The following is a 15,133-nucleotide window of genomic DNA, read 5'->3' as shown; positions in this document are numbered from 1 at the left end:
AGCTATTAATAAAATAGGACCCTCCCTGATTCAATCTATGTTTCATTTATTTCTACCAGGACGAGCTCTAAGGTCTGGAAATAAGAAGCTTATTGCAATTCCTAGAACCAGGAGAGTGCGAATGGGAGGCAGGCGCTTCTCCCTCCAAGCCGCCACCCTTTGGAATAAACTTCCTGACTCCATCAGAATGGAAGCTAACCATCTCAGGTTCAGGAAGAGTTTAAAAACCTTCCTGTTTGCCTGATTTCCTCAAGATCTAGTGAGTCAAGCGCTGGGATGCCTTCGGGTAGCTATGCGCTATATAAGACTGTAATCATTCATCATTCATTCATTCATCTGCCATTATTGCAACCATGCCTGGCTCACTCCCTGCTGGAAGAGCACTCTCTGTGATTTCTGGAATGGATGAGGTGGATTGGGAGAGACTGGAAGGCTACACACAAGGGCAATTGAAAGGCTACAGTGTAAAATTCAGAATTCCCCATACTGGATTCAGGAAGAAGAACCAGTACCTCAAGACGTTGAGAGCCTGGAAAGAGTCAAGAGACCCACAGAATGCGGGGGACATCGTCCCACCCGACAACCTTGTGGAGCCCAGCAGAGTCCTGTCCCCAGAGGAGCTGGCAGACAGGGCAGCAGACAGGGTGCATGCAATGGAGATGGCAAAGTTGGCAGGACAAATGGAAATGGAGAAGCAGAAGTTGGCCTTGGAGGCACAACAACGCCAAATGGATCATGACCTAAAAATTAGGGAGTTGGATCACAAGATCAAGAGTTTAGACCGCTCTCCCTCTGGTGGCAGCAATTTTGAGTTTTACAGTGCTGAGAGAGTAGTACGCACACCCAGAGATGTGGCGCTTGACTTGAAGGAGGGGTTAACATACACCAGGAGGTTCAAGGGCATGAGGTAGCTCCAGTAATGCGCAGTATCCCTGAAGGGAATAGGGTAGCTGGCGCAGGGGTTCATAGTCCTAGTGGAGGGAGGGACACTCTACTGACTCTAGCTGAGAGGTACAGGGAGAGGGGTTCCCCCAACATTGAAGTCCTGGTGGGTGAGTGTGAAGACCGCCCAGAAGAGTGTGGGTTGTGGGACAGAGACAGTCAGATACTGTCTTGCCAGTCACAGGAGAGTGGTGTGGAGTACGTGTGTGAGGCACTGGATGGTAAGGTGAAGGATAGTTTGGTTAACCCTGCTAGGGGGCTGTGTGATCCAATTGTGGGAGAGCATATTGTAAGTCCCTGTTTTTCAGAGCTATGCCAACACCTGTGTGAGGGTGAGTTCTCTGACCGCAGAGAGCCCACATTGGAGGCAGACCTTTTGTTGGATTCCAGAGGGTCTGGAGAGGCATTGGGGAGTGACCCTGTGGGGAGTGGCTCAGGTATCTTCCAACCCAGAGTGGTGGAAGTGGTGCAGAGTAGCCCAGCTAGGTCCCATGGTAGTTGGAGGGGTGTAGGGGCTCACGTCCTGTCTCAGTGGAGAAGGAGTGAGTGTGGGGCTGCGTGCCCCCAGGTGCCCGAAACCCAGTCTCAGAGCCTGGATGGTTCTTTAGGGGAACACCAGGCGGGGAGCCTAGGCTGTCCGGATGGGCCGCCCGTTGAGGGGGATCCCCTAGTGTCTGGTGAGCTGGGAGTGTCTGTAAGCAGGCCTCCATCAGTTCTGGTGTCTGGCAGTACCGCTCCAGTTGGGAGGGTGCAGAGTTCCAGATTGAGGGGTGAGGGGGGGAAAGAGTCCCCAGTGGAAGAACCAGTGGGTCAGGGGTCAGCCAGAAGGGCTGCGTCCCCCGTTAGTGACCATGGTGACACCACTTCTGTCCTGGGGGATCTTCAGGCACTGTCAGATGGACAGGGGTCGGGAGATCAGCGCCAGGCAGACTGTCACACGACACATGAGTTATGTGTCACCCTCGGGGGGGCATGCGTGCTCCCAGGGAAGTCCTGGTGCGCCAGGGGAGTGTTCAACCGCATGGGTTGGTCCCAGGGTTGGGAAGCCAGGTTCAGGTGTTGTCTGACCTGGAGGGTGGACTACTGTAATCAGTGTCCTGACCCATGTTGCTTCTGGGGGTACCACGCCAGTTGGGAGTGGGCAGTACTCTGGAAGGGGGTGCAGAGGGAGGGAGTCCTCGCCTCTGACCCCGGCTCAACTGAAGGGTTTAGACCCTAGGTTGGAGGGCCAGGTTCAGGGTGTCCCCCCTGACCTGGACGCCCAGTTGCAGGATAGAACACCTGAACTGGTGGGCGAATTGCGCAGGACACCTGCCCCAGGTGCCCTGGCAATTCTGGAAGGGGGTACCACTCCAGGTGGGAGGGTACAGAGCCCCAAGGAGAAGGACCCAGTGTGGGATAGGCCACCCCTGTCTTGGTTCCAGCCGCCGGGTACAGTCCTGGGGCTGGTGGGTCAGTGCCAGGATGTCATACCTGACCTGACAAGGGGGAGAATGGACAAAGAGTGCCAAGCACCTGGGGCTACTGCCCCCCGCTCCCTGGTGCCACAGAGGATTGAGAGCCCTGAGAGGCATACGGCCTGGGTCTCATCCCTGACTACTGTCAGTGGCCACTGTAGCATTTTGCTGTCTGTCTGTTGGGACACACCTGTGGGCCAGTTAAGGTTAGGTGCTGCACAGGTGGTGTCCACAGGTGAGGAGAAGGGTTCCCCATGGATTGGCTTGGTGGGCCCTGAGAGTATGGACAGAGGGAGTCCAATAGGTTCAGATTGGCCTAGAACTGGAGTCTGCCCCTGCAGTTGCGGGCCAGGTCCTTGTTCTATCGCCCCAAGCAGGGAAGACCATCACAGTGGTGATTGGTCTACCCTGCGTTTTGGCTGGAAGGGGGTTGTGTTGGACTTGGCAATTTTTGCAGGGTCATCCCTAAACTTTTTGCCTTCCTCCTGTATTTTTTCTGACCTGTTGTTGGCTGTTTTATGACTCTGGGCACCTTACCACTGCTGACCAGTGCTAAGGTGCATATGCTCTCCCTATGGTAAAATGTATACATTGATTGGTGTCCATGTTTGGCTTATTCGGTTTACTATCAGCCCCTAGTAAAGTGCACCAGGAGTGCCAGGGCTTGTAAATGCGAATGCTGCTGGTGGGCCTGCAGCACTGGTTGTGCCACCCACAGAAGCGGCCTAGTAAAATGTGTCTAGGGTCTGCCACTGCAGAACCTGCGTGCAGTCTGGTACTGTCATGCTGGCTGGGCAAGTGCACACACTTGCCAGCCTCCAAACCTTCCCTTTGCCTCATGTTAGTCACCCCTATGGTAGGCCCACGGGCAGGGTGTATTGTAGGTGTAAGGTAGGGCAAGCCCTGAGTGTGAGGCATGTCCTAATAGTGAATTACAGCCATTTTCGTTTTTCACTATTGAAGGCTACCTGCTCTCCATAGGCCAGAATGGGCTGCTGGAGTCAATACACGCTGTGACCACAGTGAACTCATAGAGCATGGTAGAATGTCAAGTTTAGTATGCCTGAACTCAGAATAATAAAATACTTCTTTTAGTAAAGTTTATTTTAATATCCTGCGTTTGTAAATACTACTTTTAGAAAGTTAGTATTTACTGACCTGGCCATTTCAGTCTGCCTCTGCTGTGTGTGTGTGTTCTGCCTAGCAACAGTAAGGAGCAGGGTTGGGGAATCCCCAGAGACAGGCTGGCTGCCAGGTGGTGGGTAGAGAGATTACACCAGGATAGGTGGGAGGAGTCCACCTTGACTCTTGAATAGACCTGTCCTCTGCCACCACAAAGCCGGCTCCGCCCCCTGTGGTGCGGCTAGTGTCTCTGCCCTGCTGCTGAAAGGAAAGAGCAGAGTCACCATAACAAAGTGCTCCAGAACTGGACTGAGCCAGGCCCAGGCCCCCTGGCGCTAAAGAACAAAAGAATCACTGTATAAAAGTAGGAGTCTGGCTCCTAAGAAATCAGAATCCTGTTTTACCACAAAGAACCTCTGCCCGACTAGAAGGAGAAGAAGACGCTGGAAGGACTGGCCTGCTGCTTGCCTTGCTGAAAAAGGAGAGGAAGAGACTTGCTGAAAAGACTTTGCTGCTTTGTGCTTTAAACATTCTCCAAGGGCTTGATCTGAGCTTGCCCCCTGAACTGAACCCCAGGACCAGTGGGTTCTTTGTGCCTTTGCTCATCCTGAAACTCGAGCCGTGTGTGCATCGAGCTAGAGAAAGACTGCGCCCCTCATCGCCCCCTCCTAGGGCCGTGACACTCGGGAGCTTGCCTGCCTTTGTCCCTGTGAGAGCCTCGCTCCGACCGGAGTCGCTCTCTGCCCCCGGGCTAGGTTACCTGCTCCTCTGCCACCGTCCGTTACTGGAGTGCGCTGAAGCGTTATCGCCCCTCCCGCCGGAATTCCTCTCCGACGATCGTGATCCCCGCCGGGTCAACAGCTGCACGGACCGTGCCCTGTTACCCCGCTTCGCTATCCCGGACTTGGATCAGGCTGAGCCGCCCCCGTTGTGGAGACCCCCGCACCGCCGTGCTGAGGGTCGTGGGCCGCGCCTGCCTGAGTGCATGCACCCGCTGACGTAGGATCCAAAGGTGCTCCCCCTAATCATCCGAGTCGCACTGACCCATGCCGACTCCCAAAGAAACTGCAACGTTCCTCAAAGTTCCAGTATCGGGCTCGGGGCTCGCAACTCCTTATTTCCCCGTCATCAGGAGCCGATCGTGCCAGAGGGCTGTGTTTTCTCCAGAGTCCTCCCGAGTGAGTGAGGGTGAGCGCATATCTCCGTTTTCACCCCTGGGACCTCGAGCCCTCTGACAGGCGCCCTGCTCCTCGGAGCCCCCCCCCGTAGCACCCGCCGCACCGCAAGCCCGTCTCGCCTCCAGCTCTGCCTCCGAGCCGCTGGGAAGAGCCTTACGCGGCGTAGGCGTGCCCACACCCGATGCGTGAGCCGCGGTAGGGTCTGGGCCGATCTCTGACAGGAGAGAGAGGGAAGCACGACGAAGCGCACCGAAGGGCTAGGACTGGCCTAAATCACCTGTAAGTAACTGGAACCCCAAGTAACATTTCTAAGAGACTAAAGAGTATCCATTTGAACCTACAACAAAGAACATTTGCCTGCTTTACAATCTGGTGGCATAGAGAAAACCTTATTGGTCTTGTGATAAGTCTGCTGATATATATACCTATTTTTTCATAAAGAAGCGTATTTTTCCATATCCAAGCCTGGTGTCCATTTGTGGGGGGATTGATGTATTTACTGTGTGTGTGATTACAAATGCTTAACTAACTAACGCCTGGGGGGGCGCTAGGTGGCGCTAAACCAAGATGGCCGCACTATAGTGAGGCTCCGGGACGACCGGGCATCATCATCATCCTTAATGCAATCCTGACCAGATTATTCCACCTGTAACCCTCACCGCTGACTGTCTGAAAGCCTGCCGCGTCCAACGGGACAAAAATCGGAGCGCTCGCACCCTGGCGAGCCGAGATAGCTGGGAAGGTATCTGGGAGCGGAGACGGGCCCTCACGAGGGGCAGGCCATGATCGGCGGCGGCCCGCTGGGAGACCCCGGGGATTGAGGGCCTGCTGCGAGCCGCGGAGACGGAGCCCCGCTTGGGACGCTGCGGCGCTACATGGATGACCTGGGCTACCTGCGGCGCTGACGCCCGACTGCTGCCCGCTCGAGGGAAGCTGTGGAGCGGAAGACGCTGTGGGTCTTTTACCGGCCGCGAACTGCCGCACTGGACCGTTGGTGGGGGTCCCCCCTCCCCGGAGGTACTTTCTTGGGACACAGGACACCGCTGACCGCTACCCGGCCTACAGTCACTCCGAGTGGGCTCACCTGCTGCCGGACATCCTGCGGGTCGGCGGGGGGAGCCTTGGGCCGTTTGCTGCCTGACGCTGGCTGGTTGGAGCGGATGAAAGGCGCGCTAGACGCTGGTGCTACGATCGCGCCCCCTCCGCCATTTTAAATACGGGGCTCCTCCGCCGCGGCGCCCTGCCGCTCCCTGACATCGCCCTCCGGGCTGGCTGGGGCTTCGCTGCCTTCACCTCGCTGCACGCCTTGCGGCCTCCGCTGCTCCCCCCCCCCCCCGGGACGTGGAAGGTGCACCCTCCTTTGCTGACGGCTGGCGGAGCGTGGCCCAGGCCTGGAAGGAGACCCCTACGGGGCGTCCACATCGCAGGGATTGCTGTGGCTGCTGCATGGCAACCCTTTTGGGCTCAAATCCCCCTTGGCCTACATTGCTGACGAGGGTGCCCCCCTGCCTGCGGTGCGGCGGGAGTGGAGGGGACGTGGCTGCCTGCCCCTGGACCATCTGAACTCTCTACCTGGTTGGTGCCCTGGCGGTGCTGCGGACTCCTGGCTGGACCAGCGACGACTCACGTAGTCCTATCCCTCTGCCCTCACCCACTCAGGTAACAGTCTAGCGGAGGGGTCGGAGCATTGTCGCGCCATGGGCCGCAGTGAGGCGCGCCAGTCCAAACTGCCCTATGAGGCCAAGAGAAACCCACCTCCGCTGGAGGGGGCGGAAAAGGGGCCCCCGCTCACCGAGACCCCGGACGAAGACTGGAAGTCCCTCTTGCTAGGTATGAAACAAAGCCTATCCTCCATCGATTCCAAAATCGACACTATACAAGCCCGTCTGGATGGGGTCGTGGCTAAACTGGATCAGCATGATGCCCGCATCCAGGAGACTGAGGAGCGCATATCTTCCCTGGAGGACGGCACTGCTTCCTCGGGCAAACAGCTGACACAGATGGACAGGCTCCTCAAAGTTATTGCGGACAAGAACGAGGATCTGGAGGCCCGCTCCAGACGCAACAACGTTCGCATTTTGGGCCTGGCGGAGTCCACCAATACGGGGAAGGTTGAAACCTTCGTGGAAAACCTGGTGATCGAGCTCTTTGGCAGGGACTCCTTTTCCCCGCACCTCATCGTGGAGAGGGCACACAGGTCCCTGGCGGCCCGCCCGCCACCTGGCTCCTCTCCGAGGCCCGTCATTGCCCGCTTCCTTAACTACAGGGACAGAGATGCCGTGCTACGCAGGGCGCGAGAAATGGGCGCCGTGCGCTACGGTAATGAAACTTTATCCTTCTTCCCTGATTTTACCACCACTGTCCAAGAGTCGCGACGCAAATTTGCTGCAGTCAAGAAGAAATTGCAAGCGCAGGGGATACCATACGCCATGCTGTATCCGGCGAAATTGAAAATAACGCATAATGGCAAACAACTCTTCTTCCAGCAACCCCAGCAGGTGGAAGACTTCCTTAAATGCCACAAGACAGACAATGCTCGAGACAGAGATGGCCAACAACACGATAGAACACCCTCTCCGATGGCACAACAGGATTAACTCATATTGCTGTAGAGACACGGACACTCTTATGTGCCGCCGCTGCATATATCTGCTCGAGATTCTACACCCACCGGTGAGGTAACCCTCTCCTGTTATGACTGTTTGATCTGGTCACTACTGATGCCTTTGCCTGTGTTAGACGGCGACCCCAGAGGAGCCCGGAAAGGGGTCCTGACTTCCCTGAGTCCCACCCGTGTAGTATTGTAGCCGGGCACTGGCGAGAGATTCCCCCGGGGGGTGGAATCTCGCAACTAGGATCGTACTTCTGGCACCCCACGACACAGAGAGACCACACTGGGTATTCTCAGAAACAAGTTTTATCAAATAGGTATCACTGCAAATATGTACAAGGTGAGCACGGGCTCAAGAGTCTCGGAAAGGTAGGGGGTAGCGGGACTGTCTCTGGTAACGGTTCAAAGCAGGGACGTATCCGGCGCACAGCTCACAATCCTCGAGCTGGGGGATACGTGGTCGGAGTCGGGGTCCGGCGGGACCGTGAGAGTCTGGGGGAGCCGCGAGTCACTCAGCAGGGCTCAGGTACAAGTTCGGAGGTCTTACGATCTTCAGGGAGCCGCGAGTCACTCAGCAGGGCCCAGGTACAAGTTCGGAGGTCTTACGATCTTCAGGGAGCCGCGAGTCACTCAGCAGGGCTCAGGTACAAGTTCGGAGGTCTTACGATCTTCAGGGAGCCGCGAGTCACTCAGCAGGGCTCAGGTACAAGTTCGGAGGTCTTACGATCTTCAGGGAGCCGCGAGTCACTCAGCAGGGCTCAGGTGGGTTCAAGGTCCAGGGGCCGCGACCACGTCAGCAGGCTCTCGTGGTTCCAGCGTCTAATCTGCCGGACAGTCTCAGAGCACCCCTTGTTATAGGTCGACCCCGCTTTGATGTCCGGAGTCTGCGCAGGCAGGGGTCTTGTCCCCTGGGGGGCGCTTGTCGGGGTTTCCTGCTATTGTCTTTTTGATCCTTTCAGGGCCGGGTCGGGAGGAGTCCCAGACACCCAGCAGGCACGGAGCCAGCCCGCAGGGAGGCCGGAGGGCCGATCGAAACCCATCGTCCCAGGGGAGTTCAGAGGTGCGATAGAAACTGCTCCTCCCTCTCTCATCCCCTGGAAGCGTGATGTCCTCCAGCCGGAGTGGCGCCTCGAGGCCCGGGTCGCGCTGGGGCCGGGCGGCCATCTTGTTGCAGGGAGTGGGCACGCGGGCCCGGGGTGGCCGAAAGGAGAGAGGCCATGGACGGGGATGTCCGGGGTTGGTGCAGGTGTCCTGGTGGGAAAGGTCGGCTGGGCCGCGTGCTTGGGCTGCAGGCACCAGGTTTCGGGGGTGCGGGGGCACGGAGGGCCATTCTACGAGGCCAGGTCCAACACGCGTCCCCCCCAGCTGAAAGCCGGAGAGAACTGCCCATCACCTTGGGGGGTTCTCTTCGCTGAGGCGGAAGAACCGGGAGAGGCCGTCAGCGTTGGCGTGGTCCGTACCAGGGCGGTGTTCTACGGTGAAGTCCATTCCCTGGAGGCAGATTGACCACCGCAGTAGCTTGGGGTTTTCTCCTCGCATCTGCATGAGCCATCGCAAGGGCCGATGGTCAGTTTGGACCCTGAAATGAGTGCCGAACAGGTAGGGTCGTAGTTTTTTGAGTGCCCAGACCACGGCAAAGGCTTCGCGCTCTATGGTGCTCCACTTCTGTTCTCGGGGTAGCAGCCGCCGACTGAGGAAGGCGACGGGCTGGTCCCGGCCTTGATCATTCACTTGGGACAGGACGGCCCCAATGCCATGCTCGGAGGCATCGGTCTGGACTATGAACTCCTTGGTGTAGTCGGGAGCCTGGAGGACGGGGGCCGTGCACATGGCCTTTTTTAGAGCATCGAAAGCTTCCTGGCAGGCAGCCGTCCATTGCACCTTCTTTGGCTGTTTTTTAGACGTGAGTTCAGTGAGAGGGCCGACCAGGCTGCCATACCCCCGAATGAATCGGCGGTAGTAGCCCGTGAGTCCCAGAAAGGCTCGGACTTCCGTTTGGGTGATGGGTGGGTCCCAGGCCAGGATGGCGTCGATCTTTGGCTGTAGAGGAGCGACCTGGCCACTCCCGACTTGGTGCCCCAGGTAGACTACGGATCCTTGCCCGATCTGGCACTTGCTGGCTTTTACGGTGAGGCCTGCCTGGCGCAGGGCGGTTAGCACTCTCCGGAGGTGCTGGAGGTGCTCACTCCACTCTGAACTGAAGACAGCGATGTCGTCCAGATAGGCCGCGCTGAACCGTTCTAGCCCGGCCAGGACCCTATTTACCAGTCTCTGGAAAGTGGCCGGGGCATTTTTCATCCCGAAGGGCATCACGCGGAAGCGGTAGTGCCCATCGGGGGTGGAGAAAGCAGACCTCTCCTTGGCCCCTTCGGTGAGCACAATCTGCCAGTAGCCGCAGGTGAGGTCGAAAGTGCTGAGGAACCGGGCGGCCCCTAGTCGGTCAATGAGCTCGTCGGCTCGTGGAATGGGGTGGGCATCGGCTCGGGTAACGTCATTGAGCCCCCGGTAATCCACGCAGAACCGGAGCTCGGGGGCGACACCGGGAGCTGCTGCCTTCGGAACCAGGATCACGGGGCTGGCCCAGGGACTGTCAGAGGGCTCGATCACCCCCAGGGTCAACATCTTCGAGACTTCAGCTTGAATGCAGGACCGGACCCGGTCAGGAACCCGGTAGGCTCGGTGCCTCACCGGCGGGCTGTCCCCGGTGTCCACATCGTGAACACACCAGTTGGTGACCCGGGGGGTCAGGGAGAAGAGGTCGGAAAATTGTCTGAGGAGCTGGTGGCAGTCCGCTTGTTGCTGGGCAGTGAGGGCTGGGGAGAGGTTCACTCCCTCCACGGAGCCATCCTGCTCCTTGACACACAGGAGGTCCGGGAGGGGGTCCGACTCATCTTCGGCCCCGTCATCGGTGGCCAGCAGGAGGCTCAGTTCTGTCCGCACGAAGTGAGGCTTGAGGCGGTTCACGTGCAGGACCCGGAGGGGATCCCGAGGCGACTGGACGTCCACCAAGTAGGTGACTTGGCTCTTCCTCTCAACCACTTTGTAGGGCCCAGTCCATCGGTCCTGGAGAGCGCCAGGCTTCACGGGGGCCATGACCCACACCTGCTGGCCCGGCTGGAACTCGACCAGAGTGGCATTCTGGTCGTACCAGCGCTTCATTTCTTCTTGACTCGCCTCCAGGTTGGCCTCGGCCAGTTCTCGGAACCTCCTGGTCTGGTTCCGGAGGGCCAGGACATATTGGAACACATCTCGGGGGGTGCCCTGGCGGTGCTGCGGACTCCTGGCTGGACCAGCGACGACTCACGTAGTCCTATCCCTCTGCCCTCACCCACTCAGGTAACAGTCTAGCGGAGGGGTCGGAGCATTGTCGCGCCATGGGCCGCAGTGAGGCGCGCCAGTCCAAACTGCCCTATGAGGCCAAGAGAAACCCACCTCCGCTGGAGGGGGCGGAAAAGGGGCCCCCGCTCACCGAGACCCCGGACGAAGACTGGAAGTCCCTCTTGCTAGGTATGAAACAAAGCCTATCCTCCATCGATTCCAAAATCGACACTATACAAGCCCGTCTGGATGGGGTCGTGGCTAAACTGGATCAGCATGATGTCCGCATCCAGGAGACTGAAGAGCGCATATCTTCCCTGGAGGACGGCACTGCTTCCTCGGGCAAACAGCTGACACAGATGGACAGGCTCCTCAAAGTTATTGCGGACAAGAACGAGGATCTGGAGGCCCGCTCCAGACGCAACAACGTTCGCATTTTGGGCCTGGCGGAGTCCACCAATACGGGGAAGGTTGAAACCTTCGTGGAAAACCTGGTGATCGAGCTCTTTGGCAGGGACTCCTTTTCCCCGCACCTCATCGTGGAGAGGGCACACAGGTCCCTGGCGGCCCGCCCGCCACCTGGCTCCTCTCCGAGGCCCGTCATTGCCCGCTTCCTTAACTACAGGGACAGAGATGCCGTGCTACGCAGGGCGCGAGAAATGGGCGCCGTGCGCTACGGTAATGAAACTTTATCCTTCTTCCCTGATTTTACCACCACTGTCCAAGAGTCGCGACGCAAATTTGCTGCAGTCAAGAAGAAATTGCAAGCGCAGGGGATACCATACGCCATGCTGTATCCGGCGAAATTGAAAATAACGCATAATGGCAAACAACTCTTCTTCCAGCAACCCCAGCAGGTGGAAGACTTCCTTAAATGCCACAAGACAGACAATGCTCGAGACAGAGATGGCCAACAACACGATAGAACACCCTCTCCGATGGCACAACAGGATTAACTCATATTGCTGTAGAGACACGGACACTCTTATGTGCCGCCGCTGCATATATCTGCTCGAGATTCTACACCCACCGGTGAGGTAACCCTCTCCTGTTATGACTGTTTGATCTGGTCACTACTGATGCCTTTGCCTGTGTTAGACGGCGACCCCAGAGGAGCCCGGAAAGGGGTCCTGACTTCCCTGAGTCCCACCCGTGTAGTATTGTAGCCGGGCACTGGCGAGAGATTCCCCCGGGGGGTGGAATCTCGCAACTAGGATCGTACTTCTGGCACCCCACGACACAGAGAGACCACACTGGGTATTCTCAGAAACAAGTTTTATCAAATAGGTATCACTGCAAATATGTACAAGGTGAGCACGGGCTCAAGAGTCTCGGAAAGGTAGGGGGTAGCGGGACTGTCTCTGGTAACGGTTCAAAGCAGGGACGTATCCGGCGCACAGCTCACAATCCTCGAGCTGGGGGATACGTGGTCGGAGTCGGGGTCCGGCGGGACCGTGAGAGTCTGGGGGAGCCGCGAGTCACTCAGCAGGGCTCAGGTACAAGTTCGGAGGTCTTACGATCTTCAGGGAGCCGCGAGTCACTCAGCAGGGCCCAGGTACAAGTTCGGAGGTCTTACGATCTTCAGGGAGCCGCGAGTCACTCAGCAGGGCTCAGGTACAAGTTCGGAGGTCTTACGATCTTCAGGGAGCCGCGAGTCACTCAGCAGGGCTCAGGTACAAGTTCGGAGGTCTTACGATCTTCAGGGAGCCGCGAGTCACTCAGCAGGGCTCAGGTGGGTTCAAGGTCCAGGGGCCGCGACCACGTCAGCAGGCTCTCGTGGTTCCAGCGTCGAATCTGCCGGACAGTCTCAGAGCACCCCTTGTTATAGGTCGACCCCGCTTTGATGTCCGGAGTCTGCGCAGGCAGGGGTCTTGTCCCCTGGGGGCCGCTTGTCGGGGTTTCCTGCTATTGTCTTTTTGATCCTTTCAGGGCCGGGTCGGGAGGAGTCCCAGACACCCAGCAGGCACGGAGCCAGCCCGCAGGGAGGCCGGAGGGCCGATCGAAACCCATCGTCCCAGGGGAGTTCAGAGGTGCGATAGAAACTGCTCCTCCCTCTCTCATCCCCTGGAAGCGTGATGTCCTCCAGCCGGAGTGGCGCCTCGAGGCCCGGGTCGCGCTGGGGCCGGGCGGCCATCTTGTTGCAGGGAGTGGGCACGCGGGCCCGGGGTGGCCGAAAGGAGAGAGGCCATGGACGGGGATGTCCGGGGTTGGTGCAGGTGTCCTGGTGGGAAAGGTCGGCTGGGCCGCGTGCTTGGGCTGCAGGCACCAGGTTTCGGGGGTGCGGGGGCACGGAGGGCCATTCTACGAGGCCAGGTCCAACACGCGTCCCCCCCAGCTGAAAGCCGGAGAGAACTGCCCATCACCTTGGGGGGTTCTCTTCGCTGAGGCGGAAGAACCGGGAGAGGCCGTCAGCGTTGGCGTGGTCCGTACCAGGGCGGTGTTCTACGGTGAAGTCCATTCCCTGGAGGCAGATTGACCACCGCAGTAGCTTGGGGTTTTCTCCTCGCATCTGCATGAGCCATCGCAAGGGCCGATGGTCAGTTTGGACCCTGAAATGAGTGCCGAACAGGTAGGGTCGTAGTTTTTTGAGTGCCCAGACCACGGCAAAGGCTTCGCGCTCTATGGTGCTCCACTTCTGTTCTCGGGGTAGCAGCCGCCGACTGAGGAAGGCGACGGGCTGGTCCCGGCCTTGATCATTCACTTGGGACAGGACGGCCCCAATGCCATGCTCGGAGGCATCGGTCTGGACTATGAACTCCTTGGTGTAGTCGGGAGCCTGGAGGACGGGGGCCGTGCACATGGCCTTTTTTAGAGCATCGAAAGCTTCCTGGCAGGCAGCCGTCCATTGCACCTTCTTTGGCTGTTTTTTAGACGTGAGTTCAGTGAGAGGGCCGACCAGGCTGCCATACCCCCGAATGAATCGGCGGTAGTAGCCCGTGAGTCCCAGAAAGGCTCGGACTTCCGTTTGGGTGATGGGTGGGTCCCAGGCCAGGATGGCGTCGATCTTTGGCTGTAGAGGAGCGACCTGGCCACTCCCGACTTGGTGCCCCAGGTAGACTACGGATCCTTGCCCGATCTGGCACTTGCTGGCTTTTACGGTGAGGCCTGCCTGGCGCAGGGCGGTTAGCACTCTCCGGAGGTGCTGGAGGTGCTCACTCCACTCTGAACTGAAGACAGCGATGTCGTCCAGATAGGCCGCGCTGAACCGTTCTAGCCCGGCCAGGACCCTATTTACCAGTCTCTGGAAAGTGGCCGGGGCATTTTTCATCCCGAAGGGCATCACGCGGAAGCGGTAGTGCCCATCGGGGGTGGAGAAAGCAGACCTCTCCTTGGCCCCTTCGGTGAGCACAATCTGCCAGTAGCCGCAGGTGAGGTCGAAAGTGCTGAGGAACCGGGCGGCCCCTAGTCGGTCAATGAGCTCGTCGGCTCGTGGAATGGGGTGGGCATCGGCTCGGGTAACGTCATTGAGCCCCCGGTAATCCACGCAGAACCGGAGCTCGGGGGCGACACCGGGAGCTGCTGCCTTCGGAACCAGGATCACGGGGCTGGCCCAGGGACTGTCAGAGGGCTCGATCACCCCCAGGGTCAACATCTTCGAGACTTCAGCTTGAATGCAGGACCGGACCCGGTCAGGAACCCGGTAGGCTCGGTGCCTCACCGGCGGGCTGTCCCCGGTGTCCACATCGTGAACACACCAGTTGGTGACCCGGGGGGTCAGGGAGAAGAGGTCGGAAAATTGTCTGAGGAGCTGGTGGCAGTCCGCTTGTTGCTGGGCAGTGAGGGCTGGGGAGAGGTTCACTCCCTCCACGGAGCCATCCTGCTCCTTGACACACAGGAGGTCCGGGAGGGGGTCCGACTCATCTTCGGCCCCGTCATCGGTGGCCAGCAGGAGGCTCAGTTCTGTCCGCACGAAGTGAGGCTTGAGGCGGTTCACGTGCAGGACCCGGAGGGGATCCCGAGGCGACTGGACGTCCACCAAGTAGGTGACTTGGCTCTTCCTCTCAACCACTTTGTAGGGCCCAGTCCATCGGTCCTGGAGAGCGCCAGGCTTCACGGGGGCCATGACCCACACCTGCTGGCCCGGCTGGAACTCGACCAGAGTGGCATTCTGGTCGTACCAGCGCTTCATTTCTTCTTGACTCGCCTCCAGGTTGGCCTCGGCCAGTTCTCGGAACCTCCTGGTCTGGTTCCGGAGGGCCAGGACATATTGGAACACATCTCGGGGGGTGGTCTGGGGTGCTGCCTCCCACCCTTCCTTAACCAAACTGAGGGGACCTCGGACGGGGTGCCCATAGAGTAATTCAAACGGGCTGAACACTAAGGACTTCTGGGGGACCTCCCGGTAAGCGAACAAGAGGCAGGGGAGCAGGACATCCCACTTACGCCGGAGGGGCTCTTCTAGGCCAGCGATCATCCCTTTCAAAGTCCTATTAAACCTCTCTACTAGGCCGTTCCCTTGGGGATGGTACGGGGTGGTGAACTTATAGGACACCTCACATTGTTGC

This window comes from Triturus cristatus, chromosome 1_1, assembly GCF_964204655.1.
Source record: "Triturus cristatus chromosome 1_1, aTriCri1.1, whole genome shotgun sequence".
Classification (NCBI taxonomy): domain Eukaryota; kingdom Metazoa; phylum Chordata; class Amphibia; order Caudata; family Salamandridae; genus Triturus; species Triturus cristatus.
This window is presented reverse-complemented; position numbering follows the sequence as displayed.